The sequence below is a fragment of the Parasteatoda tepidariorum genome, chromosome 10 (genome assembly GCF_982258835.1).
Source record: "Parasteatoda tepidariorum strain Cologne lab strain chromosome 10, Ptep-v5.0, whole genome shotgun sequence".
Taxonomy (NCBI): Eukaryota; Metazoa; Arthropoda; class Arachnida; order Araneae; family Theridiidae; genus Parasteatoda; species Parasteatoda tepidariorum.
In genome coordinates, this window is record NC_141764.1 from 84,502,966 (window position 1) to 84,529,756 (window position 26,791).

At 27.0% G+C, this 26,791-nt stretch overlaps 1 protein-coding gene across 2 annotated transcripts in view; it reads left to right on the forward strand.

The window, feature by feature from the left end:
* The window catches only part of LOC107456242 (uncharacterized), a 48,630-nt gene that overhangs the window by 9,715 nt on the left and 12,124 nt on the right, over positions 1 to 26,791 (forward strand). The window contains exon 1 of one of the 2 annotated variants that reach the window (XM_043053168.3): positions 12,665 to 12,823. The exons of the other annotated variant lie outside the window; for it this stretch is intronic. The gene's annotated coding sequence lies outside the window, so the exon portion shown is untranslated. Of the gene's footprint in view, positions 1 to 12,664; positions 12,824 to 26,791 lie in introns of those variants that run through there. 2 annotated transcript variants of the gene reach the window in all.

Below are 26,791 nucleotides of genomic sequence, written 5' to 3' on the forward strand. Positions count from 1 at the left end.
TAAGACAAAAAATATAATTGCAATTAAAACAACTTCAGAACATATTTTTCAGAAAATTGGTAGTTTTGTGTCAGATAAGTCAATAAATATGTTCAAGTTCATTGACTGGAAAAAATCTAATAAGTGGAAGTTAATGTTAGAAAGCATTTTGCTTTTTTGTATTTATCTGACGTATCTACTTTATTGTATTTAAATTCTATTGATAATCTGAATTTTCCATAATATAATTAACCTTAGAGGAGAACATTTAACATCTTCTCTTATTAAGGTGGAACAACACAGTAAAATTTTCAAAAATGAAAAGAACATTTCATTTTTTGATACTTTATATCCTTTTAAGATTATTGTTATTGAATTGATTTCCGTGAAAATGTAAAAGTTAAAGCATAATATGTCTGCCGCGACGCGGGACACGCTGCGACATGTATAAACGAGTGAATTTCCGTGCTCAGTTGATTAATGGATTTGCTCACTCCTATCAAAATGTTTTAGTAACATACTATCTTTTAAACTATTTTATTGAAATAATTTGGTTTAAGTAAGAAAAAAATTAATGGTATTTTTTATCTGCATAATCGAAATTGTATCTTATTTAGGTATAATAATTTTTAATAAAGGTTACAAAGGGTTATTAACATTTACGGAACAATTAGAAGTAAATGTAGGTCCAACGGCCAAAGAACATACTTAAAATAAAGAGAACTTCAGAATTTCAGCTGCTACTTTAAAAAACCTAAATGGCATTATATGAGGGTAGATCGACATGAAAAAGATCTAGACTAGCACTTTAGGAAATTACAGTTGATTCACTTACACTGTATCTCCATAAATATATAACAGCAGCTTGATATTACACTGTAAAATATTCAGAATCAAAGTACGGTAAATAGTCCCGGCACTAAGTAATCCAGTTTTATTGGAACATGCTTGTCTGATATAAATGTAAACCATCTGATATACCGTATTTCTTACAGTAATAAGTACCGTAAAATCACTGAATCACTCTAATTAGATAATTATTATTGTAAAAATTACGGTATAATGTGTTTTACGGTAAAAATTAATTTTACGATCAAATGGATTTTACGGATGATGCCACTCCAAGTGACGGTATTTTATACCGGAATTTCATCCGGAATTCACAGTGTAAAAGGTGGAGATTTGTTTTCTTCTTAATTATTGTTAGTGTGTTTTTGTTTCTTTTCGTTCAAACATCTATTTTTTTCGTTTTAAACTAAATATTTCAGTTGTTTATTTCTTTCTACAACACGTAGAAGTCTTAAATGTGTTTTCTGAATCATTTAATTAAAATAAATACAAAATAAATGAAATATATGAAAACATTTCTTATTTTGTTTTATTCTAGATTAAAAGAACAACGACTAAACTTAAATTATAATTATTTCGTAATCCTGTTTTAATGAATAAAGAAATCTTGGTGAAATAAAAGGGCAAATAAACAGCTATTAATTTAACGTCTCTTCGAGATGATATAGTTACTAAAGTGCCGCAGTTGTGCTTGTTTTCTTTACTTTCGGGGTGAACGCTCCCGTCTACTTTATTATTATACTGCTGAAATCTGTCTACTTCTGAAATTAATGTGAATTCATGCTAAGCAATCAAAATCTCATTTAAACCACACTGCAAATGATTTTTTTTTCACTTTCCCCTCATAAAAATAGAAATACGCTCTATAGGCAGGCACATTCCACGGTGAGGGAAGAAACATAGTTGTACTATCATCAAAGTTAGCCGGAAGTGAGATCTATTTTTCTTGGTGGGCCGTGAAATGATTGTTATTTTGAATGCATTTGCTTAAGTAATGTAGAAAAAAGTGTGCTTACGTAAGAGGGTTAGATTGAATTGAAATTGGGGAAGATACAAACGATTTAAAAGCTTAAATTGCCTTTTTTTTCTGCAGACGATTACGGAATATTTATGTGAAATAGACATCTAGCTTCATTAAGAATATTTTATTTTGTGTTAAAATATGTTTTTATGCATTATCTGCAGAACAATTTTCAGTTTACGCACATGTAAAATATGAAAAAGATATTAAATATTTTTGAAAAGTTTTAATATTAATTTTTATTATATTTTTTTACATTATTTAAAAATTATTTTTGTGATTCTTAAGAAAAAGAAGCATTCCACCTCCGCTACGTATACTGTAAAAAATTCCGGATTAAATTATGACTGACATCCTAAGCTCAACATCCGTAAAATCCAATTTTATTGTAAAATGTTATACCGTAATCTTTACGGCATTATTTATTTAGTTACAGTGATTTAATGATTTCACAGTAAATAATACTGTAAAATTCCGATATATCAGATTTTTTGTTCTTAAAACTTTACGGTAAAACTGGATTTTATGGCAGAAAGTACTGGCATTCAAAGTGCCGGTGCTTTTTACCGTAATTTGATCCAGAGATCGTACTACCAGATCAAATTACGGTAAGATTAAATAATACCGCAATTTGATCTAGTCTTTTTTTGCAGTGTAGTGATTCAAGTAGTAGTTTTTTAAATTCATTTGTAGATATTATACTGTAAAAAGATTTTCTTTATTCGGTATGATAATTTTTTATTTTAAAGAGAATTTTAAACTGTTTAACTCAGTTAAAATTTCATAGTGTAATCTTTATTATTATTCATGACTTCGTATTAGAACAAAAGTTTGTGGTACGAAATCTGCACGAAAAAGAACTGGCGTGTTGAAAAAACTATTAATTAATTATTAAGTTTATTAGTATTTGTAATTTTAAGTGCTTTTTAGTATTTTCTTTACAGAAATTTGTGCAATCTTCTTTTTGTCGTCGTAATATTGTGTTGCACTTTATTTTCTCTGAACATGACTCTCGTTCGTATTATAATCATTTTATTTTATTTCTTTCCAGCTGAATACTCGTTCTTTTAAGCGGTCATTAAAAAAAGTAAATAAACAATAAATTGATATAGGTCAACGCATCGAAATCATGCATAAGACTGTGAAAGACACATACTAAACATAATTAATTAAACTAAATCAACTCAAATCATTTATTTGTTTATTATTATTTGTTGCCCTTCTTTCAGGATAACTTTACTTTATTAGATTAGAAAAACATGTTTTTAGAAGTTCAACCCATCGAAATGAAGATAAACTGCATTCGGTTTCATTCAGTTTAAATGCTATTAATCGAGGTCAACTCCTGATAGTCAAAAATCAGTATAACCAAAACTTTTCCTGTACTTATCCTTTTCAGTGGGCATAAAAATCTGTTTTCCCTGAGCCAATAGTAGGTATCTACAATGTTCGTGTATTGAGCTCCAAACACCAATTGATACAATTCGTGGTAGGGTTTCGTTATTTTCCCCACCATGTAACTCAAATGGGGGTCAGTTCCAACTAAAAGCACTCAACAAAGACAAATTTCTTCCAATACTTGATCCAGGAGTTCCCTTGTCTTCTGGATTGGGTTCAAAATTACAAGGCTTCGGAGTTGAACATTATTAGTCGTAAATGTTCTCTAATACTTGAGTCGGCAGTTTAACGACGGCTCTGAAATGAAATAAAATTAATTATTAAAAACACTAATTAACACAAATTTAGCAGTACTTATTGCCAAAATTAATTAGCCTTCATTGGCACGATAATAATATGGCGATTTCTTATGGTTTTCAGTTCCTTTTCTCTATGAATTCAGCTTTTTTTCTAACAAAACTTTTTGTTTAAGTGTGTGCCCATTGTTAAAAATAATTATTTGCAATTCTCGAAAATAATTCCCATCAACACTTAATATTTTTATAATAAATTTTGTCATACTAATATAAGTGCTTACTTCGAAGGCCGTCAAAATTCACAGAACGCTTTTACGCCAGTGATGCTTAATTAAAAGTGCTGTTAAATATTACTGGTTTTGCCGATATAAGTGATGTAATGAGAATGAGAACCTATTATACCCATGTAGGTGCATAAATAAGATTCTGTTGTAATAGGGTTTTACTACCCACCGAAACGAATAAGTAGCGAACGGATATCACCATACTTCACATTCATGTACTGAGAAAAAATGTATGGTCAAAATTACCAGAATATGGTAAAATTAACCATGTGCCCGGCTATATGGTAATGTGGCGTAACTACCACTATGAAATATGGACCATGTCAACCTTCATCTATCAAAAGGTACCTCTAGATAGAATTAAGTTTACATGGTCGATAATTATATCTCCATATTGGTGACCCCTGGACGTGATACGAATTTGCCAAAATCGATGGCATATAAGACTAGCTATATAAGACACGTTAACTTTATTTTTTCAATAGGTACCCTTAGATGTAGGAAAGTTGAAATGGTCGATAATTATAACCCCCTAGTATCATCAAAATTATAAAAATTAATTTTACCGGCAATTTTACCAAAGCGATTAATTAATGATTTTGAAAACTGAAAAAGTAACTGAAAAGTAATTTTATATTATGTGATAAAATTTGGTAAATATGGTAAAATTTTGTAATTTTATCATATTCTGTTAGTTTCAATCACATTTTTTTTCTAAGTGTGAAATGTTAGGTCTTTTTTTCATTTAGAAATCATAAATGGATGTTTCATAAATAAATTTAGCAAATTGTTATTATCTCTAGTCATTTCCTGAAAATCAATAACACTATTACCTGATATCTCTTATCTAGTTTCTTATTTGAAACAAAACACACATTAAAATAAATGAACGAATTACAGCTTTGCTGAATGATAGTGTTTGATACATTAACGTCCCCCTGTGAAGATATAAGATAACAAATACTGCTTTGAAATAACACCAGTTTCCGACGTTAAATTGAGTGTGAAATTCGGAAATGAGTTACATAAATGCCGCGGAAGATAATTCCATCTAATTATGCTAATTTCATGTAATTTTAGAATGTGAAATTACAATGATTTAGTACCGGACTGTCGAAAATAGGGATATATTTAGAATCGGAAAAGAAGGGGTGTGGCATAAAAATCGCTTGTCGTCCTCCTAACATTTAAAAGAAAAATTGAATTTATTTGTATGAAAAGAACTGGCAACGGTGGGGTTGAAATTGACTGATGAGTGGTGACTTGGGGGATATACAACACAAAAGACGACGTGAGGTAGAAATGGTCTTTTTGACAGTTCTGGATCTGGAAGGGGGTTTTTCTATTTCGAATTTCGGAAGTTATATTTTATTTTAGATGTAATCATAGGAAAGTCAATTTTAGAGTTTTAAATCTCGAAAATGGAGTTTTGGCGAATTTGAAATGTAAATGCATGGCATTTTCGCGACAATTAGAAGGCCATAAGCAGGGGTGATTTTTGAAGTTCATTAAAAAAATAATTTGACTCCCTAGAATGTTCCAGAATTTAAAAAAAAAAGGTCTGGTCTGAAGGTTAAATCTGCTCTTTGAAAACTTTTGAGTCAACGAAAATCATTATTTTATGGGTTATGAATACAAATTAGTTATGGTGTTCTGTTATGACCACCCTTTTCCTAAATTTTTAAAATTCTTTTCCAACAAGTATGCTCGCAAATAAGTAATTTGGCGGGAAATAAATAAAATCGCTAGTGAGGCAGGCAGAATGAGTAACATCAAAACTAGTTTGATTGCCTGAGGGAGAAATATATAAGTCTTATCTCCAAGTCTGTATAGTTTATTTTTAGTATTAATTTATAGTAATCGCCTTTCAACTTCTACCTTTGTGCTCTATTCTGGTTAAACATTAATTTGCTACCCCTAATGGACGTAATATTTTGGTTTCTTTTTCAGCCAATATTCTATAACGATAGATGAGGGGTGGTCATTGCAGAAAATCCTGCATACGTCAAAAATTGTCGTATAAATCTAATTGTGAAATAATTAGTACAATTTAATATAATATATAACGTACTTAGATAGATACAAGTAATAAATATCAATCAATTGTATTAATTTGAACCAGACAATATATTAACTTTTAAAAGGATTGAAAAGGTTTTATCAACATTGGCATAATAATTTATAAAGCCTCTATAAGTCCTTAAAGAGTTAACATTCCTTACTTTATGTGAAGGCCATTTGATTTCATTTACTCTGAATACTTCAAATTCTAATCCGGTTGTGCATTTTATCGACATTATCTTTTTACTAAAGAATAGAGCATATCAGCTACGTTATTTCAGTTGAAATGCAAATCAAATGGAAGCAATAATTCAGATAACATTATAAGCAAAAAATACGGATTCCCCCCGGTCTAACGACTAGCGATAACTTTGTTTTGCCGCACTTTGGTTGAAATGATGTGATTAATAAAGTTTCTTTGTTACATTTCTGTGAAAGCATTAATTTTTTTTTTATGTACGTTAAATTGTCAGTTGAGTAACGTAAATTATTCCATTTATGTTAAAAAGTTAAAGAATTCAAATAATGTTTTTAGGAATGATGGGCAAGTCTTTCATTTTGGATGTATAAAAAATATAAAATTTAAATTATTGAAATTTAGAATAATTAAACAGTTATTTATTTATTTTTTTAAAAAAAATTCTCCTCACCAGAATAGTTTTTAACAACTGAAGCAAATATATTATGTTTTTATAATAATAGAAATGAATTTTTATTTTAAATTAAAATTTATTCATTGTTTCTTGAATCTGAAGAGCAATTGATATTGAATAGCATGTCATTCAACTGTAAAAAAATTCCAGTTCAAATTACGGTAAAAAGTACCGACATTCAGAGTGTCAGTATTTTTTACGGTAATATACATTTTTAAAGTAAAATTTTACGGGACAAAAAAACTGATATACCGTACTTTTTATAGTAATGTTTTCTGGATCACTGTAATCAAGTAAATATTACTGGTAAAAAAATCATAAAATTTTACGGTGAAAAGGGATTCTAGGTGAAATGGATTTTACGCTAGCTGCTCGCAGGGTGTCAGTATTTTTTTCTGTCTTTAGATCTTGTACTTTTTGCTGTAATTTTACTGTATAGGCTTTTTCCTGCGTAACACACCAATTTACAGCCATAATATTTAATATGCATGAATGAAAAGTTGAAAAATAGTTGTAAACATATTATTGTTTCGTTCTTAATAAAAACAAGTAATTTCGTAAAATAGTTAAATAAATTTTTTTAAATTTTACCTTTTAAATATAAAAGCAATATCTCATCAAATAAAACAAAACTAAAATTTCCTGTCGCACTTAATAATATGATTAGATATAAACTATAATCCAAATATTGTTCGTTTAAAAACAATGTGTTAACTGAATATGAAGCAGAAAAGAATTCAAAATTTAGAGAATGATCATTTTTCCGAATTTTAAAAGATTTATTAGAACCAAATTTCGAAATTCACTTATTTTAAAATGAAGAAATATATCCTTTTGTGTATTTTTTGTTTCATGCCGGGGGCAAGATTGATTATTCGGTTCATCATCGAAGAACATTCATTGGTGATCTTCAAGAGATCTATAATTTTTCCCAGAAGTTAAAAAAAAAACCATGTTTTAATTTATTTATACCTTTTACTATGACTTAAATTTTTATTTTAAAAAGATTTGAAAAGGCAGAAATATTTAATATTACGCAATTACTTCAAGAATTTTTATTGATGAATAACAAAGGCGAAAAGATGTGCACCTAATTGTTATCTCTCAACACGAGAAAATATTTTACTACTGAATACAAAACATCACAGTCAATTAACCTCATTGTTAAACCTCATGAGTATTCCTATCATTCATACAAATAATAATGAGACGTTTACTTTTACAGTCGATTCGTTTTTTGTTTGTTCACATCATGTCTGAAACAGAGCAGGTGTTGAATAAAAGTGTTAGACTGCATGATTTACTTTTGTTTAATCTATAACTGTTGATTAACTCTTGAGTCGTGATCTTAGGATACATGAAATGTAAACTTAGATTCAGTTTAAGAGCCACTCCTACCTTAAAAACTGGAAAGTTAAACTTTATTTCGTAATTCATTAGCAGAAGTTGCATCACTTGGCTTCAAGAAGTAGTCACTTAATACAAATAGGTGCAATAGGAGGATAAGAAATATTTTCTGTACTGTATCGTACACTATGTTCCGACATTAATGGAGAATTAGTTTAAATAATTGTTTTAAATCGTCTGCCAACTCTTGTAAATATAATAACTGCAACTCTAGCTGGTTGCTAGGCAACCAAACGACTTTTCCTTGTTATTAATGTTTTTTTTTTTATCGTTTTTGTATGTCAGTGGAAATAAAAGAATGAAATCGCTGTAAAAGCTAACACACTGTATCCGCTCTCAGGGAGCTGGTACCGTAAAATCCATTTTTACTGGAAGATATAACGGGAAAAAAAATTCGCCGTAATTTTTTCTGTAATATTTACCACAAAATCTCTGACTCACTCTAATGAAATAAATATTACTCTAAAAATCATGATATAATATTTTACGGTAAAATGGATTTAACGGATGAGGCACCCAAAGTGACACTATCTTATACCGTAATGATCCAGAATTTTTTACAGTGTAAAGAAATTTTTTAATGTAAAACTTGATAAGCAAGACTCAGGCCAAAGATGACATTTTTATATAAAACTACTTCTTTGTATTATTTTTAGATAGATACCTTATGTATTTCCGGTATTTGCCTCGAAAATAGAGCAATACATCTTATTGCTTGCATTGAATAACCGAGATGGTATTTTTAGCCAAGAAGACCTCCTCAAAAATTTTGAAAATGTGGTTTATATTTAAATTGATCTAAGCTCTCTCTAACAAAATGCTTTTATAAAATCTCGCTTCACAAATTTTAGCTCTACTGTCTGGATATTATTGGCAACATTCCTAATTCTGATAAGAATCTTTTTAATGACTTAAAAGGAAAACTCCGAATGTTACTAGGAAGTATTTTTTAAAAAAACATCTAAACTTTTTTTAAAGCAAAAATTGATCAGATATTACTGTTTTTTGAATAAAAAAAATATAAATTTCTACAACGACATAATTTGTAAATTCATCCTAACGTTGTTATTAAAGTTACATTACGGACTAGTGCTTAAGATTAATAATAAAGAACGTTGTGTCGAAATTGGTTATACTGCTTGCTTATATAGAGAAGTAAAAACACTACTATATGTGTAATAAATAAACAAATAAGATAAAATAAATTTTTGATGAGGTTTTGTACACTGAGGAAAAAAATCTGGCCGAATCTGGTAACAGAATATGGTAATCTTTACCGTATTCCTAACTCTATGGGAACATCAAAAACATGTGCAAATTTTACTGAAACACTTTAATTATGATTTTGATAAAATTAACAATAAAATATGTTTTTTTAATATGAGATAAAATTTGATAAATATACTAAAATTGGATAATTTTATCATGATACCTTCGAGCATGGCATAAAACCCATTTATTCGGTCAAATTTATTTTTCAGTGTTGTATTTATTTCTAAATGTGTGGTAATAAGAACTATAACCTTTAAATTTTGAAAACCAGAATTTTAACCAAATTGTTAGTTTGTGAACCAAATATAACTAAATGAATGGTTCATATACCGAACATTTTGGTTTTATTAACCAGAATTATGTTTTTTTTAAAAATTTATTTATTTAACTAAAAGTGTTATTATTATACAGTGCCGTAATTTTACCAGAATTATCTTTTTTCCGTGCACGTTAGTGTCAGTCTAAAATTCATAAAATGATAAACAAACATAAACGTCAAATTAATTTTTTTCAATTATTAAAGGGAGTTAAAATAGTATTATACATAGTTAGAAACTTAGGTGCATGTTTAACCATAATAATGTTCGAATTTGCTACAATCACAATATGGTGCTAGGCTGAACCATAGTACATAGATCTTTAGATTTAAGTAATACAATTTTTTCAATGATACATGATACATAACCAATTTTTCTAAGAGTGTACCTTTTTTATTATGTTAATCATTGTATCTATAAATGCAACAATTTTCTTTTAGTCAAAATTTTAATCACACCTTTGTTTCTAAGAATAACAATAAACTAAGCTTAATTTGAATGATTAGTTTCTAATTTAAATAAATATAATACAATCGAAGTTGTAAAAAGAAAAATAAGGTAGTGGATGATATTTAGTCGAATTGTCACGTAGTTTTAACTTACAATTGTAGTGTTGTATTCCAAAAGTAGAATAAAAGGTGTCTGCGCACGGCTGTCAAAAGACAGCTGGATGAATTGGAAATAATCCAACATTATCTATGTAATACATCTAGACAGTCTTCTTTTTCGCATAATCGTGTAATATGATTTGCGGACGCGTGATTAAAAATATACATTTCTTTTCTACACGATTTGAAAATGATTAATTTATTCAAAATGTTGAGGAGTAGAACATAAGTGTTTTGAAATTGAAATAGAAATTCGAAAATGGTTAAGATTGTCCTTATTTCAGCAGTCATAAATTATTATCTTAGTTTTAAAAGATATAGAATAATGTTTTATAGTTAATTCGTGAACTTTTCAAAGCTAAATTAATTTTCAACTTTATTATTTATGCAATAAATTATACAATGTAAGATATTGCTTTCTATAATTTATATATTATGTGTTATATATTGCAATTTATAAATCGGGAAAATATAACGTATGAAAAATTGTTATGGACTAAATCAATTACTTCATTCGACTTAATTTAAGTTTATTAGCGATAGATAAAACATGCAAGTAAAAAAAAATGGCAAATATATTCTTGTACAGCTGTAATATTAAACCTTGATTATTTTTTTAAAAATAAATTTTAACATGATTTCTTATTTGAAAAGTTTTTTACTGCAATTGAAATTAATTTTCATAATAACGAAGCATTACTTTACTCGATTTGCTTAAGATTAAATATTAAAGTTTACTTTTATTATTTAAAAATTTGAAAAAAAAATTCTAATAAAAATATTAATTTTTATTTAGCTTTAAAATTTTTAGTCACTTAGCCCGTTTAAATTTTTACGTTTAAATTTATTTTCAATTATTTCTTGAAAATGGTAGACATTTTAATAACGAATGATCTTTTCAAACTTGTTAGCTTCATAATAAAGAAAATATTAAACTTTGATTTAAAAAATATTAAATATAAGGCTTTCTATAAATTTTGAAACATAACATTTACAAAGTAATTAAACGTTTTAGAGATAATTTTTTATGCTTTAATTGATTTTTTCTGAATCCAAAAATAATGCTAATAAATTAGATATTTTTGATCTTTAAATAATATTAAGTTTTGCTTCAAAAATTCATTAAAAATTCTAAAAAAAATAATTGATATTTTCTCGGTGTATTTCATCATTTTCTTCTTGTTTTATGTTTGATGTTTATCCTTTGCTGTTTTTCATGTGTTTGTTCTGATGATGAAATTTAAAGTTCCGATCGTATCTTTTGTAGGAATCATATTGATTTTTTTTAAGGAATTTAGAATTAAATTATGTTTGTTATTATTATATAAAATCCTTTATAATTTTGATAACAAATATTTTAAATAAATAATTACTTCTATCATAGCTCAATCTCAGTTTCGAGAAATATTTTATAATTATCTAGCATAATATTTTGAAAAAATACTTTAGAATATTTATTTTGGGAGTTTTAGTTAAGAAAAAAAGTTTTTAAATTATTCTTAAGATTACTCTCGAATTTGCATTTGTATATAATTCAATTCTCAAAACTTTATGGAACTAAAACTTAAGAAAATAGCCAGAGTTTATCAAACAAATTCGAGAGTTGATTTTTTTGTTCGATTTAATAAACAATGAGAAGCATATAAAATATAAAATTTTAGTTTCAGCATTAAAGTGAGAAAATTAGCTATTTACTTATTTTTTGTTACTTAAAAATCTTAATACAGCATTTTTTGAGAATTTTAAGTTAAAAAATGTCTTAAATCATTTAAAATCTATCGTTGCAATTTTATTATTTCTTTCCAACACTTTATGTCCATTAAATAATACAATGTTTTGTCCTGTTTTAGAATATTAAGGGAAATTAAATAATTGTTCGATTTACATAATATGACTCTCAGTTCCAGACTCTAATACTACATTTTTAGGAGAATTTTAAGTTTAAGAATATTATTTTAAACGTTAAAAATAAGTTAAAGAACATTATTTTTTTAAAAAAATATTATATAAACGCTATTATCACCATTTTATCATTCATTTTCAATATTTATGTTAACAAAACATTAAAATGTTTTTTTTGTTCCGATTTAAAATATTATTTGAAGAACTAATTGTTCCATTTACTTAATGTTACGTGACAGACAATTTGCTTACATTAATTGTCTATTATATTGTCTTAAGGAAAACATTTTTTTTCTACTGCCGAGCTCAATTTGCTATGGCAATATAAAATATTATTTATATAAACATCATCATCACCATATTATTATTTATTTTCAACATCTTATGTTAACTAAATATTAAATTTCTTTCTTCTTGATTTAAAATATTATGGGAGATTAATTAACTGTTCCATTTACATAATGTGACACACACTTCGCTTATATTGATTGTCTATTATATTGTCTTAAAGAAAAAAATTTCTGCTGACGAGCTCAATTTGCTATGGCAACACTTTTCTTCGATGATAGTTACAAAGAACAATAAAAGAACATGCTTCTCGGAGGACCTCTTGAAAACGATCGAAGCTTTTAGTGGCAGTGAAGCCTTTGAAAGTGGGGATTCACGATAGATTGCGAATCAAAGCGACTAGACCTTCTGAAAGACCATTTCTTTTGATAAGCGATGCTTTTGTGGGCTTTAGATTCCCCTCCTCACCTGCATTTTTATGTACTGCAGTAAGTAGCTTCGGTGCTTAGCAATAAATAATAAAAATGTATCTTTTGCAGAAACTTACGATTTTGTTGAGAATATTATTTTTTCTGCATTTTCCCATTTTTTTTTATTTAATCACAGTTGAAACAAGAAAAAAAAAGATTAATAAATAAATTTGATATACAATTTTTTTAATTAATTTTTTTTAGTAAGAATAGCTATTATAATCTTTATCGTAGACTAAGGTAACCGAAGTGGATCTGACCACCGAAAAAAAACTTCGGATAAAATGCACTAGCCCTAAAAATACGAACACGACCTTTCTTTTTATATGGATTATTTTATTATTAAAATATTATTAATGTCTAATACATAACATCTTTTTTGTCTGAAAATTTTGCTGCATTTAAGTATTTATTTTTTAACAATAAGTATTTGTATATAATAAGTTTATTTATTAGCAATAAGTATTTAATTTTTTTTAAATTTGTCAAACGCTAATAACATTATATATGTTGTACATAAAGATTATAATTCTATCCGAATTTCATTATTAAGCAAATGAAATTTTTTGATTAATAAAAGCGAAACTTCTAACTTCATTCCATTTAAATTAACTTCAAAATTTAATTTTTTTCTTTTTTTGAATTTTTAATAAATAAATTTTAAAAAATATATATATTTTATATTCTTCTCTGTCTTTCATCATGAAGGCTAGTTTGAAAATTTATTAACCTCTATTGAATAAGCATAATTTTCTACATGATATAAGCATTTATAGTCTTATAAAAATCGACTTTCTTATTTAAATTTGTTCCCTCTAATTAATTTTTTCAAAAAAGAATTTATGGTGTATGTAAAGCTTAAACTTCTCCACCTACCCCATAAAAACAACCATTCTGCCAAACTCTTTTTTCATTAAAAATTCGGATTTTAGTGAATGGTCCAGGTGAGAAGGTCATGTTTGAGAAAAGAATTATTATTCTATCAAATTAAGACCAAATATATTTTATTCCCGATGTTTTACGAACTACTTAGCCATGCACAATACTCACTACATTATACATTGTTCAGCTATTTTTACAGTCAAAAAGAAAAATTGGAGAAAATGATAAAAAAATATCATATTGTGAGGAATTTCTATATTTTAAGGTCATAAATATCGATTTTAAGCTACAGCTAATTATCCAGTAATAATCAATCAATTTTAAATTTATTTAAAACATTATTGTATGGTCATTTTGAAATTTAAGTATGAAATACGTAGAATACATCCCTAAAATAAGTAGATTTGTAACTTACTGTTATCATCAAGTTTATTAATATTTAAATGTATTCACTATTTAAGAAATGAGTACGTCCAATTATTGAAGGAAACAAATATTATGCAGAATTACTGCCGAAATGATAAAAGTATATGTATATGCAAAAAATTACAATTTACGAATGCATTCATTGAAAAATTGAGCATTTGTTTATTATATGAACAAAAACTTTGAAAAAATTGTGATGACATTGAAATAGTGTAAATTTTTAACATAGACTCAAATCAAATTAGCCAATTTTAAATGTTCATGATGGCGGTTTTCATAATCTAAAGTAATTTTTTTACGGCTAATTCATAAAGTGTTTCCTGCGAAAGATGAAAGCAAACAAAAAAAAACTCAAAAGTAATTTAGGTACAGTTGAGATTCATGAAGTGGTTCAAACAACCTAAAAAACTCATAATGAAAAAAACCAAATAAACTCGTTGACTGTTTTAATTTACTTTGTTAACATTCAGTCCCCACGAAAGATTAAACTAACATCGATTTTGTAAAGTGCATATGCTCTCAAACTTATTTTTTTAATACCAAAGCACTTTCGATGAGAGGAGCTAATATTAGTCAAGCAGAGAAGGAAAATTATTGCAGGACAGGAAAAAGGGTGTCAAGTGGCGTGAATTACATCACCTGCAGTAGGTAATGCTCGTGTCGTTTTTCTTCTCAAATTTGAGAGCACTGTGCTTCGTAGGATGACTCATGAACTAATTAATTAAAATACATAAAAAAGAAGAAAAATAATTAAAATTAAATAAAGAAGGAATTTTTTAATTCCAATTTTAGACAAGTTAATTTTGATGCCCATAATAACTTGTGATTAATTATGATTAATAAGCTCATGATTAATTAGAAATGCAATTTATAGAGACGTGCTTTATTTTTATATTGACTTAACGTTAAAAAAAGCCTTCAAACTTAATTTTAATAAGAATTAGATTTTATGCATTTTTAGTTAAAATGATTTATAGAGAAACTTCATCGAATAAAATTTTCTACTATTAACGGGAATGTTTTAATTTACAATTTTTTAAATATAAATATAGGAAACAAATTAAAAGTCTCAGTACCTAGTTAAAGCTCCACTTATATTTTTATTTTGTAGGTAATAGTGTAACTATTATTATTAATAGTAAACTATTACTATTTCTAATAAGGTAATAGTAATAGTTTTTTAGGTAATAGTAGGTAAGGTAATAGTGTATAATAGTGTAGGTAATAGTGTCACGTGTTTTGCAACCGTACACGGTGCATTTGCGTTGCACGGAGAAGAAAACCTCTCACGGTTAGTCTGATGGCAAAGGGACTCTAGCCCAAGATCCGTCACCACTGAGTATAAATTACGTCAACACTGCTGTGGTCGTTGCGAACAGGGCGTAGAATTCGTATTAATCTGGTGATCCTATTAATAGGTGAGCGCTCTTTTCCCTTAGCCATCACATATAGCGACGGTAATATATATATATATATATATATATATATATATATATATATATATATATATATATATATATATATATATATATATATATATATATATATATATATATATATATTATTATTATTATTATTATTATTATTACGGTCCCTAATTTTTTGATTTACTATTACTAATGTTCAACTCCGTTGCCTTGTAATTTTGAACTCAATCCAGAAGTCAAGGGAACTTCTGGATCAAGTACTGGGAGAAATAAGCCTTCATGGAGTACTTTTTGATGGAACTAACCCGCATTTGCAATACATGGCGAGGAAAACCACGAAATCCTCCCATAGTTATCCGGACGGAAAGAGGACTCTAACCCATGATCCGTCTACCACTGAGGATATAAGCCCCACTTATAGAAAACAAAGGGAATTCCATGTCAAATGCACTTATTTTAGATAACGGCAAACAGTTTTTGAATAAAAATAATTTTAAGATTTTTTAATAAAATAATTTTTTTTACTAAAAGTTGAGCAAAAAAACTTTTTTGAAATAATTGTTTAGCATAAGAACTTGATGGTTTAATTGATCTAGTTTTGCTATCATCGAAAAATATCATTGTTCTAATTACATGAAAATTACATTATATTTCAAAAACGAAGAATCTAGTGAAATGCTTCATATTTGTTATTTTTATAACATGTTGTTCCATGTTTTAAATATTTTTGTATGCATGATAACAGGTTTGTTCTATTGGCACAAAGATATGATTACGGAATTTACTTAAGGAGGCTTACTTACCTTAGATATTTTGTATATTGCAGTTTAATTTGTTGAAGGAATTTTGAGTTTTATAGTTTAAGAGCATTTGATTGAAATTGATTAATATAGATCTAATTGGAGATAGTTAACTAAGTATAGTTAACGTATCTTTTTAAAGATGTAAATATTTTAAATAATAAAAGAAATATTCATTTTGAGGAATGAACGAAATGAATTTTTTTTAATTATCCATATCGATAAAAGTTTATATCTTTATAAAGTATACTTATAATATATAAATTTTTAAAAAAATAATTTTTACATAAAAGTGATTTAAAAAAAAAAAACTAATATTGCAATTTAATTCGGAATATGACGTTTTGCATTTGTTACACATATATTTTTTATTTTCACAAACTTATATGCTTAAATATAAAATATTACTTACAATAATATATTAAAAATAAAGAATTATCTAGTACAACGTAATAAATTTGACATATTTTTCCAAAAAAAAAATTTTTGAATACAAGTTTAATGTAATGTATAGAGAAAGAAAGTAAAACCCTTCATACGAGTAATTGGAATCTTCAACCTTTGCTTTCTCTGAATGAATGAAGTTTTCGGTTTATAAAAAGTAGATTTTTTTCTTAAATTTAATCACTTTGCCTTGAAAAATTAATTAAATTAGAAGTAATTATAAATATTTCAGAATTTGTACTACAAAAATACTTATTTTAGCAACGTTATACTATTATAGGCGATATTTGATCACCAGCTCCTAAGCAGCTGAACAGTCGAAACTTTTAAATCAATAATTATTAGAATTCCCGTCAAATCGTCAGAATTTACTCTCTCTTCACGAAATAGTAAAAAAACAAAAGAGTTTTTCTCAGTTCATTCCCTCTGAGGGTATGTTTTAGAAGCGGCAAGAAACTCAAACTTTCTTTTCACACAATGTTATTCTTTCCTATAAATTCCTATTCCAAACAATCACCGTAATTGATCTTCTATTCTTTTGAAATGGAATTTTCTTGTTCTCTTGGAAAATCGAAAGTCTGAGAAAGAACTAGGATCAATAGCAGTGGTCGGACGACGGCCAACAAAAACAGTAGCGTCATAAATGCAACCGTCACCCATTACCTAAAAGATGACGTCACACAACCCAAAAATGGGATATTCTGAATCACTGCGAATATCTGAGGGACAGAAGAGGGTGGGGGCGTGCATATTTAGGTGTCTGACAGTTTTATACCTAGTTGGCTAAGCTCCCGTTTATTTGTGTTGCATAGTTGTTTTTTTTTCTTTCTAGAGCTTACCTCAGACCTTGCAATGCTTTATGAATAAATTCATCCTTATTTATACCTGGCTGTTGTAAACATGGATATTTTTTTTAAATTCTGCTGCGCAATAATTAGAGGAAGTAGATTTAGTTAGATTAACCGTACATATGTAGTGGGTACCAACACTAAATAAAGGAATTTTAATAGGGAAATGCAACATTAGAATATATATTTATAAAAATGTATCATTTACTATATATTAGGATATTTTTCAAACTTGATTTGCACTATTTTTATTTCAATTACTGATATCAAAATTATAAATTTTTACTAAAGTATCGTACTTGATAATTATCGTTATCGTTTCGATATTTATTGTTATTGATAATGATCAAGATATTATATTATTTGATAGTTAGCGTATATTCGATATTTAGAGTAAGATATGGTATTCACGATGCATTAAGAGAATACTTTTTAAAATATCAGGATCGCAATTTCATGTAAGTATTGATATTTCTCGATACATCGTCCAACATAGTTGAGACAATGATGGTGCCTTATCTTCGCAAATTTCAATATGTTCTCGTCAGAGAGGTATATATATATATATACATATATATATATATAAGTTCAAAATGAAGATAAAACAGAAAGAATTATAGACATATGAAAAAAAGGGGGGAGGGGAAATAATAAGTAAAGAATAACAAACGACAGTTTAAAAAAAATACATAAATAAATAAGGGATGAAATTTTATTTAATAAAACCGGAAAAAAAAGATATAATCTTTTCATCAACCCACACGATTATATCCGCAAAAAGATTTAAGGTTCTGAAAAAATAAATGTCAAATTTGAATTTCCTTTTCGTGAAATTGTTTTCATTTCAAATCATTAAGTCAAATCAATTTATTTTTGCACTCATTCAATTTATTATCAAAAAGAGAAATGTGAAAAAGTTATAGATATTTTGAAAAAGTTAAGTAGTTGTCAATTGTTTGAAACTACAATTTATATCCTAAGTATGACATCAACTATTAATTTTTCATTCAAACGAAAAGCTCTTTCGGCTTTAAGAATCTTTTTCAGGTTAAGTACATTTTTCATTCAGATTGTTTTCATAAATTTTTTTTAAAAAGAAATATCCGAATTATCTTCTATATTTTGAACCACTTACAAACTACATATGGAATATTTGGGAAGAAAATAAAAAGATTATTCATGGTTAACAGTTATTTATTTTCTGACCATTTATCGACTCTTAAGTTAATTTATTTCATTTTAGGTTATTAAAAAAGCTATAAAACTATTCTGCAATTATTTTCTTGACGTGCTGGAATACAAAATTAATGAAAAGAACATTCTTATGAAAAAAGATTTAAGAAAAAATTCAGTATTGTGATTTTTTAATATGTTAAAATCTTATATCCTATAGTTTTTTTTTTAAAAAAAACTTACAAGAATGATTCTTTTTTCTTTGGCATGCATTTTTCAATTGGCATTCAGAATGCATTTTTTCAATTGGCAGCTAGTATCAACTATTCAGATGATGGTGTAGTATTAATTAATTAATTAATTTCAACAATTATTTTTTTAAAATATAATTGTGACAATATTTATATTCATTGAATATCACATTGTTTCAAATTTTGATATTTTGTGTAATGTCTTAAAACTTTAATATTTTTTTTTAAACTTTTGAAATGAGTATTCTGGCTGGTTTTGTTAAAGCATTTTCCTATTGATACCACGGTATATTAAATATCAATACACAAAATTTCATGGAAAAATTAAGATCTGAAAATTAATGAAGCAATGCAAACAATTCTTAGAATGTTTTGGGGTGGGGTGTAATTACATAGAGAAATACGCTTGAAGATTTATCTGATAAGAAATTCTGTATGGTTCATTCGTAATTTGTCATTTATTTTGATAAACAATTTAATGTTGTGTTTTAAAAATGAGTATACTGAATGAAAAATCAAAACTCTGTTACTTGAAAGAAACATTGTAAATTAGTAAATAAAAAAAATAGTAATTTAGCATTTACTATTCGCTTTAAGTAGTTTACTTTGAAAAATTTAAACATTACGTTAATTAAAATTTGAATAAGAGTATATATATATAAAGAGGTGAAGAGTATAAATAAAGAGTATATGTATAGAGAGTATATGTATAAAGCATAGGCGTAGCATAAAGAAACAAAAAAAAAGCGGGGGGGGGGGCACAAGAATTTACGTTTAGAATCTGCTATCATATTAATAAGTCACTTCCTCGCTTCAGTGACACTTTTATTTTACAATGATAAATTTATGAAAAAAAATTTAAAAACAAAATAAAATTTGAAAACTTTGAATTGAAATTTTATTACGAATTAAATAGTGAATCAGAAAATATAATAATTTGGCAAATATTCATTGTATCCTAATTTTTTTCGTTTAATATAGGTAATATACCCATTATATAATTAAATAATGCCTACTCGAAGGAAATTACAGCATTTCAAAACATATTTACAAAATCAAATGAAAAAGGAAAAATAAATATACATCTGTTGAATACTATCAGAATAAAACTATTTATTACTGCAAAATTGGTTAAAAGTAACTACTAAAAATGTTTCATAACTTAAACGAAAGTAATAATTAAAATTGCAGTCAATTTGTGAACACAATTATTTATGCTGCAACCAAAATGCATAAAATTCCCAAGCATGTAAAAATATGAACCGTTTGAATAAAGTAAGCAAAAAAAAATTAAACGGAGTTATTTCAGTTTATATTCGGAAAAAATGGTGAGATTTTAAAGGAGTTATAAAGCTAATTTCTCTTATATTAAACACTAAACATATATTTCAGCCTTTATTAAATGCCTTGGTACAGGAAACAACCTAGACTAAACTCATTCATCTTGATGATTTGAAAAAATGATTGGTCAACATTTTGAGTCCTACAGGTTCCATTAATTGTTTCGTTACTTCTTGCTCTCAGTCATTTGAGCTAGGTGTCGCATATTATATGAAATTATGAACTTTTATCGTTTGGAAAAGAAGAAAACTTTATTTTTGATGTATTATTATCATTTTACTAATATAAAAAAAGATATAAGAATACTTAGTTTTAAAAGAAGGCAGTGATTTTTATATAATTTTCGTTGACATTTAGGGATTGAATGAATGAAAATAAGTGATATTAAGTCCTACAATTAAAAAATATTTTAAATTAAAAATGACATTTAAAAACTAAAGTATTCATTTTAAAATAAATGTAAAAAAGAAGAAAATTTTATACTTTGATTTTTAGACAATTATGACAGCTGACATTTATGCATATAAGAATCCAATTTTTCAAAAAATATGCCAAATACTTAAACACAAGGCACTAAATGTGTGCGTTTAAATTATGTAACTATATACCTTTATTTAAATAAAATTAAGCATTACTAGAGTAGAAAAAAATTGTAAATCTTTTTTAATAAATTCTTATACATAGATAATTAATTTCAGTAATCTTATTAAATATAATCGATTTTATATATTTTCGTTCCCTTTGATACCCTTGATTCGCCACTTCTAAGGATTTCTTCAACATTTGAGGAGATATTAATTAGTATTTTACCTTATCACTAAAGATTTACGTTCCTGGCCGGGCATTTAAGGGTAAAAAATGCATATCACGGGTACGTCGGGCAATTTAAATTTGGAGCTAAGCTGAAAACAGTATTTCCCAAATAATTTTAAATTTACGCTTTCATAAATAAATATAAACTTTAAAAGACTGAAAATAAACAACTAAGGAGAAAAAAAAAAAAATCTTGAATAAACAAAACTATAATCAATAAAAAAACAACCGGAATTGAAGTTACGAGGAACACCAAGACTTTTTTCGCTCCATTTTTTATTTTAATTCAAACATTTGGCTAGATTAGCGACGGCTTAGATTGAATTATGAATATTCATAGTTAAATATACACTTTTATTTCTCCCTTAAGTATAAATGATTGTACGGTACCGAGTTTTTCTCATGGATGCTTTAAACTTAGAACAGTTTAATAAAAATAAATTATTTTTTTGAGGCGATATTTGTTATATTGAAAAGACAGGATTTTATTTCTTTCCTACCATCTGCAGGGTTATTCCTTCTGCAATTATTATTATTGTTAATGCCCTGCTTTGTTTCGATTTAACATCTCAATTCAAAACAGCTTCTAACTATAGTTTAATCCAGATAAGATTAGTAAGTATACCGGTATAAATGATTGGTTAAGAAAGTAACTATACATTTGTGAAATAAAATTATATTTTATTACACGACTCTAATGTTATTAATACAATTTAAATAAATAATAATTTCAGCAATCTTAAAATAAAAATATTTCGATTACTTTAAAAGAAATGCAATTTTTTTTGAAATGGAAAAAAGGAACATATTATTAAAAGTACTTTTTCTTACGAATATTTCATTTAAATTCTAATTTTAAATGAAACAAACAAACGATTTTGTTTTGAAAGACCAAACTTATGGACGAGTACATTCCAGAAAATGGGTGTATTACAGAACACTTAATTATAATTATTAATCAACATCCCCTTTTAAAAAAATAGACCGATATTCACTTCACCTGCTTTTTCAAACAGCTGCTTTTACCACCACCCACGAGTTAATACATGGAACGAAAATACCCAACTAGCTTCTTAAAGCAGACGATAATATAAAATCTCTTTCTCTTTTTAAAAGTGACCTTTTGTCTTTGATAAACGCATTAGAATAAGCAAAACTAAGTAAAAAAGAAAAATAATAATAAGCGGGGGAAAATATACATAAAAAAAATACTATAGTGGATGGAATAATCTTAATTTTTGTTCATTTAATAAAAAAAGTTTTTTTTTACTGTGTAATCAACTGTGGAAAAATCTGTGGGGGGGGGAGTGTGTAATCAACTGTGGGGGGGGGGGAGACACGTGCACCCCCTGACGCTACTCTCATGAGACTAAGCAATATCTTATGAATAAAACTGCCTTATTTTTCTCACCAATGTAAACATATCCTTTTTAATCTGTTACGCAATTTGTAAAAAGCTATATTTGTAACATTTCGAGCTACTCTGTGAGTTAGCAGTTGTTATTCTCCATTCATTCGATGTGCGCATTATATTCGAAGAATTGCATTTTAGAAGTAGTAATTCCTTCAGTATAAATAATTATTTATAATAATGGAAAAATTTCAAAGCGAATAAAAATGATTAATTATTATTCTGCTTTGCCGATATGAAATTTAGAGATAAGAAATTTGTTTGGAAATTCATAATTTCTTAATAATTGAGAAATAATTATGACAAAACAAAGGTAAGAAAAAATAATTATGAATTAGAACTGTTTCATTTTTCTCTTCAATGTAAACGCAGCTTTTTTTTTTAGTCTACTGCGCAATCAGTGAAGAGCAATATTTGTAAAATTTTAAGCTACTTGCGTAGAACATTTGCTTATTATTTTGTATTTTTTCGTCATCGCCATTTAATCAGAATTAGAAGTAGTAATTTTTAGAGTAGCGCCTTAGAAATGCATTGTATTTTTCGTTATAATGACAAAACTTTAATTCAAATGGAATTTAAATATCAACTATCTTTCAAATTTCATTTATTATATTAAGAATCCGTATTAAATTTATTTTTCCCTTTGCCAATACTTTTAATTTAAAACATTCATGTTTTTTTTAAAAATTATTCGTAAGATGCAAGAGAACAAAAGTTTTGCAACTTTATGAACATATTTTATTCAAAATTTATGTCGGGAAGGTTACGAATGCTTTTTTAGGTTACGTTCCTGGTGGAGGCATAACTTTTTACTTTAGGATGTAACGTTTCCCTTTCAATGTACATGTGACCTACAAATTCTTCAATGGAAAACACGCCATTGCACAAAACAGTCTGGTAACATCCTTTTTAATAAAGGGTCTTCATTACAACAGCAAACTGTTAGAAAGTTGTTGCCAGGTAACTTATGTTTTAACCTGTCACGCCGATTTGTATACATCTATTGTGGAATAAAGAAAAAGTGGGCTCATTTTTGGGTTAGGTTAAAGCGAATTTTAATGCTTCCGAATGTTAATTAAGAACTCATAATTGCTTTTTCGTTAGCAACTGATGGTAGTTTCCCTTTGAATTTCTTTTTGCGGTAATGCGATTAGTAACTCATTTATGTAGTCAATTCAACAGAGTAAAAAAGTTGTGAGCAGACAATAAACAATGAAATTGTTTTTCCAATAATTTACGGACGAATTTGAACTAATTGACTTTTAGTTGAAAAATAATTTTATCTCGCTTGTTTAAGTTGACACGAAAAGAGATATGAGATAAGATCCATAAATTATTCATAAATTATTATAATTAATATAAATTCATATTTTTATGTTTCGCATTTAATTTTTCGCTCTACTTATAAAATATTTCAAATTCTAAATACCGATTTTATCATTAGTGGTTTACAGTAAGCCTGCAAATTCTATGAATGTTGTTTCTGAAAGTGTATTTATACCACAATCAGTTAGTTTCATTGATCTTTTCAGTTTTCTATTTTGATTTAAGTGATTAATATCTGGCGCAATTATACCAGTAAACAAACTCGCAATTTCACATTAATCTAAAATTTGACGCTCTTATTTTTTTCCTGCATGTCATGATTCAAAGCCAAACCATTATTAACTTGAAAATACGCTTATTATGCTAATACCATACATTATATGATTATAAAATGACTTAAATTAATTATATGCTTATAAGACAACTGGTATCAATTATATATTTATAAAATGACTGCTATTATATGATTTATAAACATTTTATACTGAGTCTATCTAATTTAAAAAACAATAAGTAGATGTAAAAAGCCTGTTGTGAAAAGATGATTTTTGAATAGCTACTTTTTGCTCACATTTAGATCATAAAAGTAGCTTTTAGATTTTGAACTATATGTATAGGTATAGTTATGTGTGCTCTTAAACTAGGTGACTATTTATGTCCATTATTATCTTTTATTTTGTAATTTTGAATTCCCACTTTCCTTTATACTGCATAAAAACAATCTAAATCAAGGAACTATTTCTTTTTGTTCTTAAATTATAATAATGATAAGTTTTTAATAAATATTTTTTTTCTTCATTCATTCAAAGCTGTATATACTATACTTAAATTATTTCATTAATTTGCATATTTTAGAATATAATATTACTAAACATGTTTTTAATATTTCTAATTCATTTTTCACGTATATTTCTAATTTACATTTTTCTTGGAATTTCTATTAAAATCAATGCGATATAACGGGTCGCAAATAACTATAAATTTTTATATCAAACGTTAAACCTTAATATATTTGTTAGTATAAGTGCACAGCCACGCTTTAAAAGGCAAGAATTAGCAAGGACAAACATTAAAGAAATAAACATACTGTAAAAAATTCCGGATCTACTTACGGTAAAAAAAGTACTGGCAATCATAGTGCCGGTACTTTTTATTGTAAAATCTATTTTTATCGGAACATGTTACGGAACAAAAAAATCTGATCGTAATTTTTACTGTAATAATTAACGTAAAATCACTGATTCACTCTGATTAAACAAATATTACTTTAAAAATTACGGTATAATATTTTACGGTCAAAATAGATTTATTGGTTGGTTCATCCAAAGTGCCGGTACCTTGTACTGTAATTTGATCTAGAATTTTTTACAGTGCAGGCATCGTTTTCACCGAACAAATGTCTCATTAGTAGTTCAGAACCCATTTCAATAGTTTTTTCAAGAATTTAATAATCTTTGAAATCATTCGAATTTTTTGAATTTGGTTGTTCTGGCATTATTCTCAGATATAAGGGCAACACCACTGTGTAGATTTTAATCTGCAGACTTTATTTTAAGAATCCGTAAAGAATCAACAATCTATCATCTGTGATTCTATTAACACAAAAGATTAGCCGAATTTAGCAAATGACCTCATCATCTTAGGGGACACAATAAAGGGAAAGGCGTGACAAACTAGAATCGCCATCCCGTTGTCATAGCAACAGGCACTTATTACCTAACCCGCTTATGATAGATGAGCTCTTGTTATTATTTGGTGAGCTATTATTATGAGTTACTCCATGAACGCTTGTCCATCAAAGAGATACGCCTGCAAATTGAGCCTCGCCAGATAAATTGCTCAATCTATCAATTAAAGAAACTCATATAACTTATCACGAAGTCGTACATTGTGTTGCGTAGGCGCCGTTACCTTACCTTTTTCAACTTGTTTCAAATAATTATACTTATCCTTTTGACATAGGAGTATAATTTTTATACATAAAATAAATAATTGTTTTGCAGTCTTTAACATTAACAATTGAATCCATGAAAACATAACTTAAAGTTTTCATTTTCTTAGTAAATGTTGTTTAGAAAAACATTTGTTTTAAATGCTAATCTAAATATTAACTTACAGTCGTGGTTAAAATGTTTATTATAATATTATTACTTATAATTAGCTTCAAATATATAATGATTGTATAAAAATTTGGGTTTATATTTGATACGAACCATAAGATGTACGCATATTCAAGAACGCATAGTTCTTAAAGAACAATTCTGTTATAAATATTATTCCTGAAGTACGTGTGACTATTCATTGTTCACTGCCTGTTAAAATTTAATAATAATTGTATTTATCCTTCTTTTCTTATTATGGGAATTAAATATTATTGTAACCTTGTGTAATACTTTGACATTATATAAAGAAAGCAAGTTGAGTTACTTAAGGTTATTTTGCTTTGCTCACATTTTCTTGTTTTATTTTAGATAATTCATGGTACTTGCTGATTATTATTTTAGAATCTATTTGAAAGAGCATGTATGCAACAATCTATATCATATTTTCCTTTCTTTTTTCTTTTACTAGTCTAATTATCCATAAAAGTTACGATTTTTTACTATATACCCAAGAATTTAAGACAATTTGCTCACTGAGAAAAAAAAATGGTAAAAACTTCCAGAATGTGATAAAATGTACCGAGTTTCTGGGTTTATTAGAACACCAAAAAGCATGATAATTTTTATCGAAGCACTTTGATCATAATTTTCGTAAAATTAACAACAAAATGTAGTTTTATAATGCGTGATAAAATTTGATAAATATGGTAAAATTTGGTAATTTTATTATCACACCTTAGAA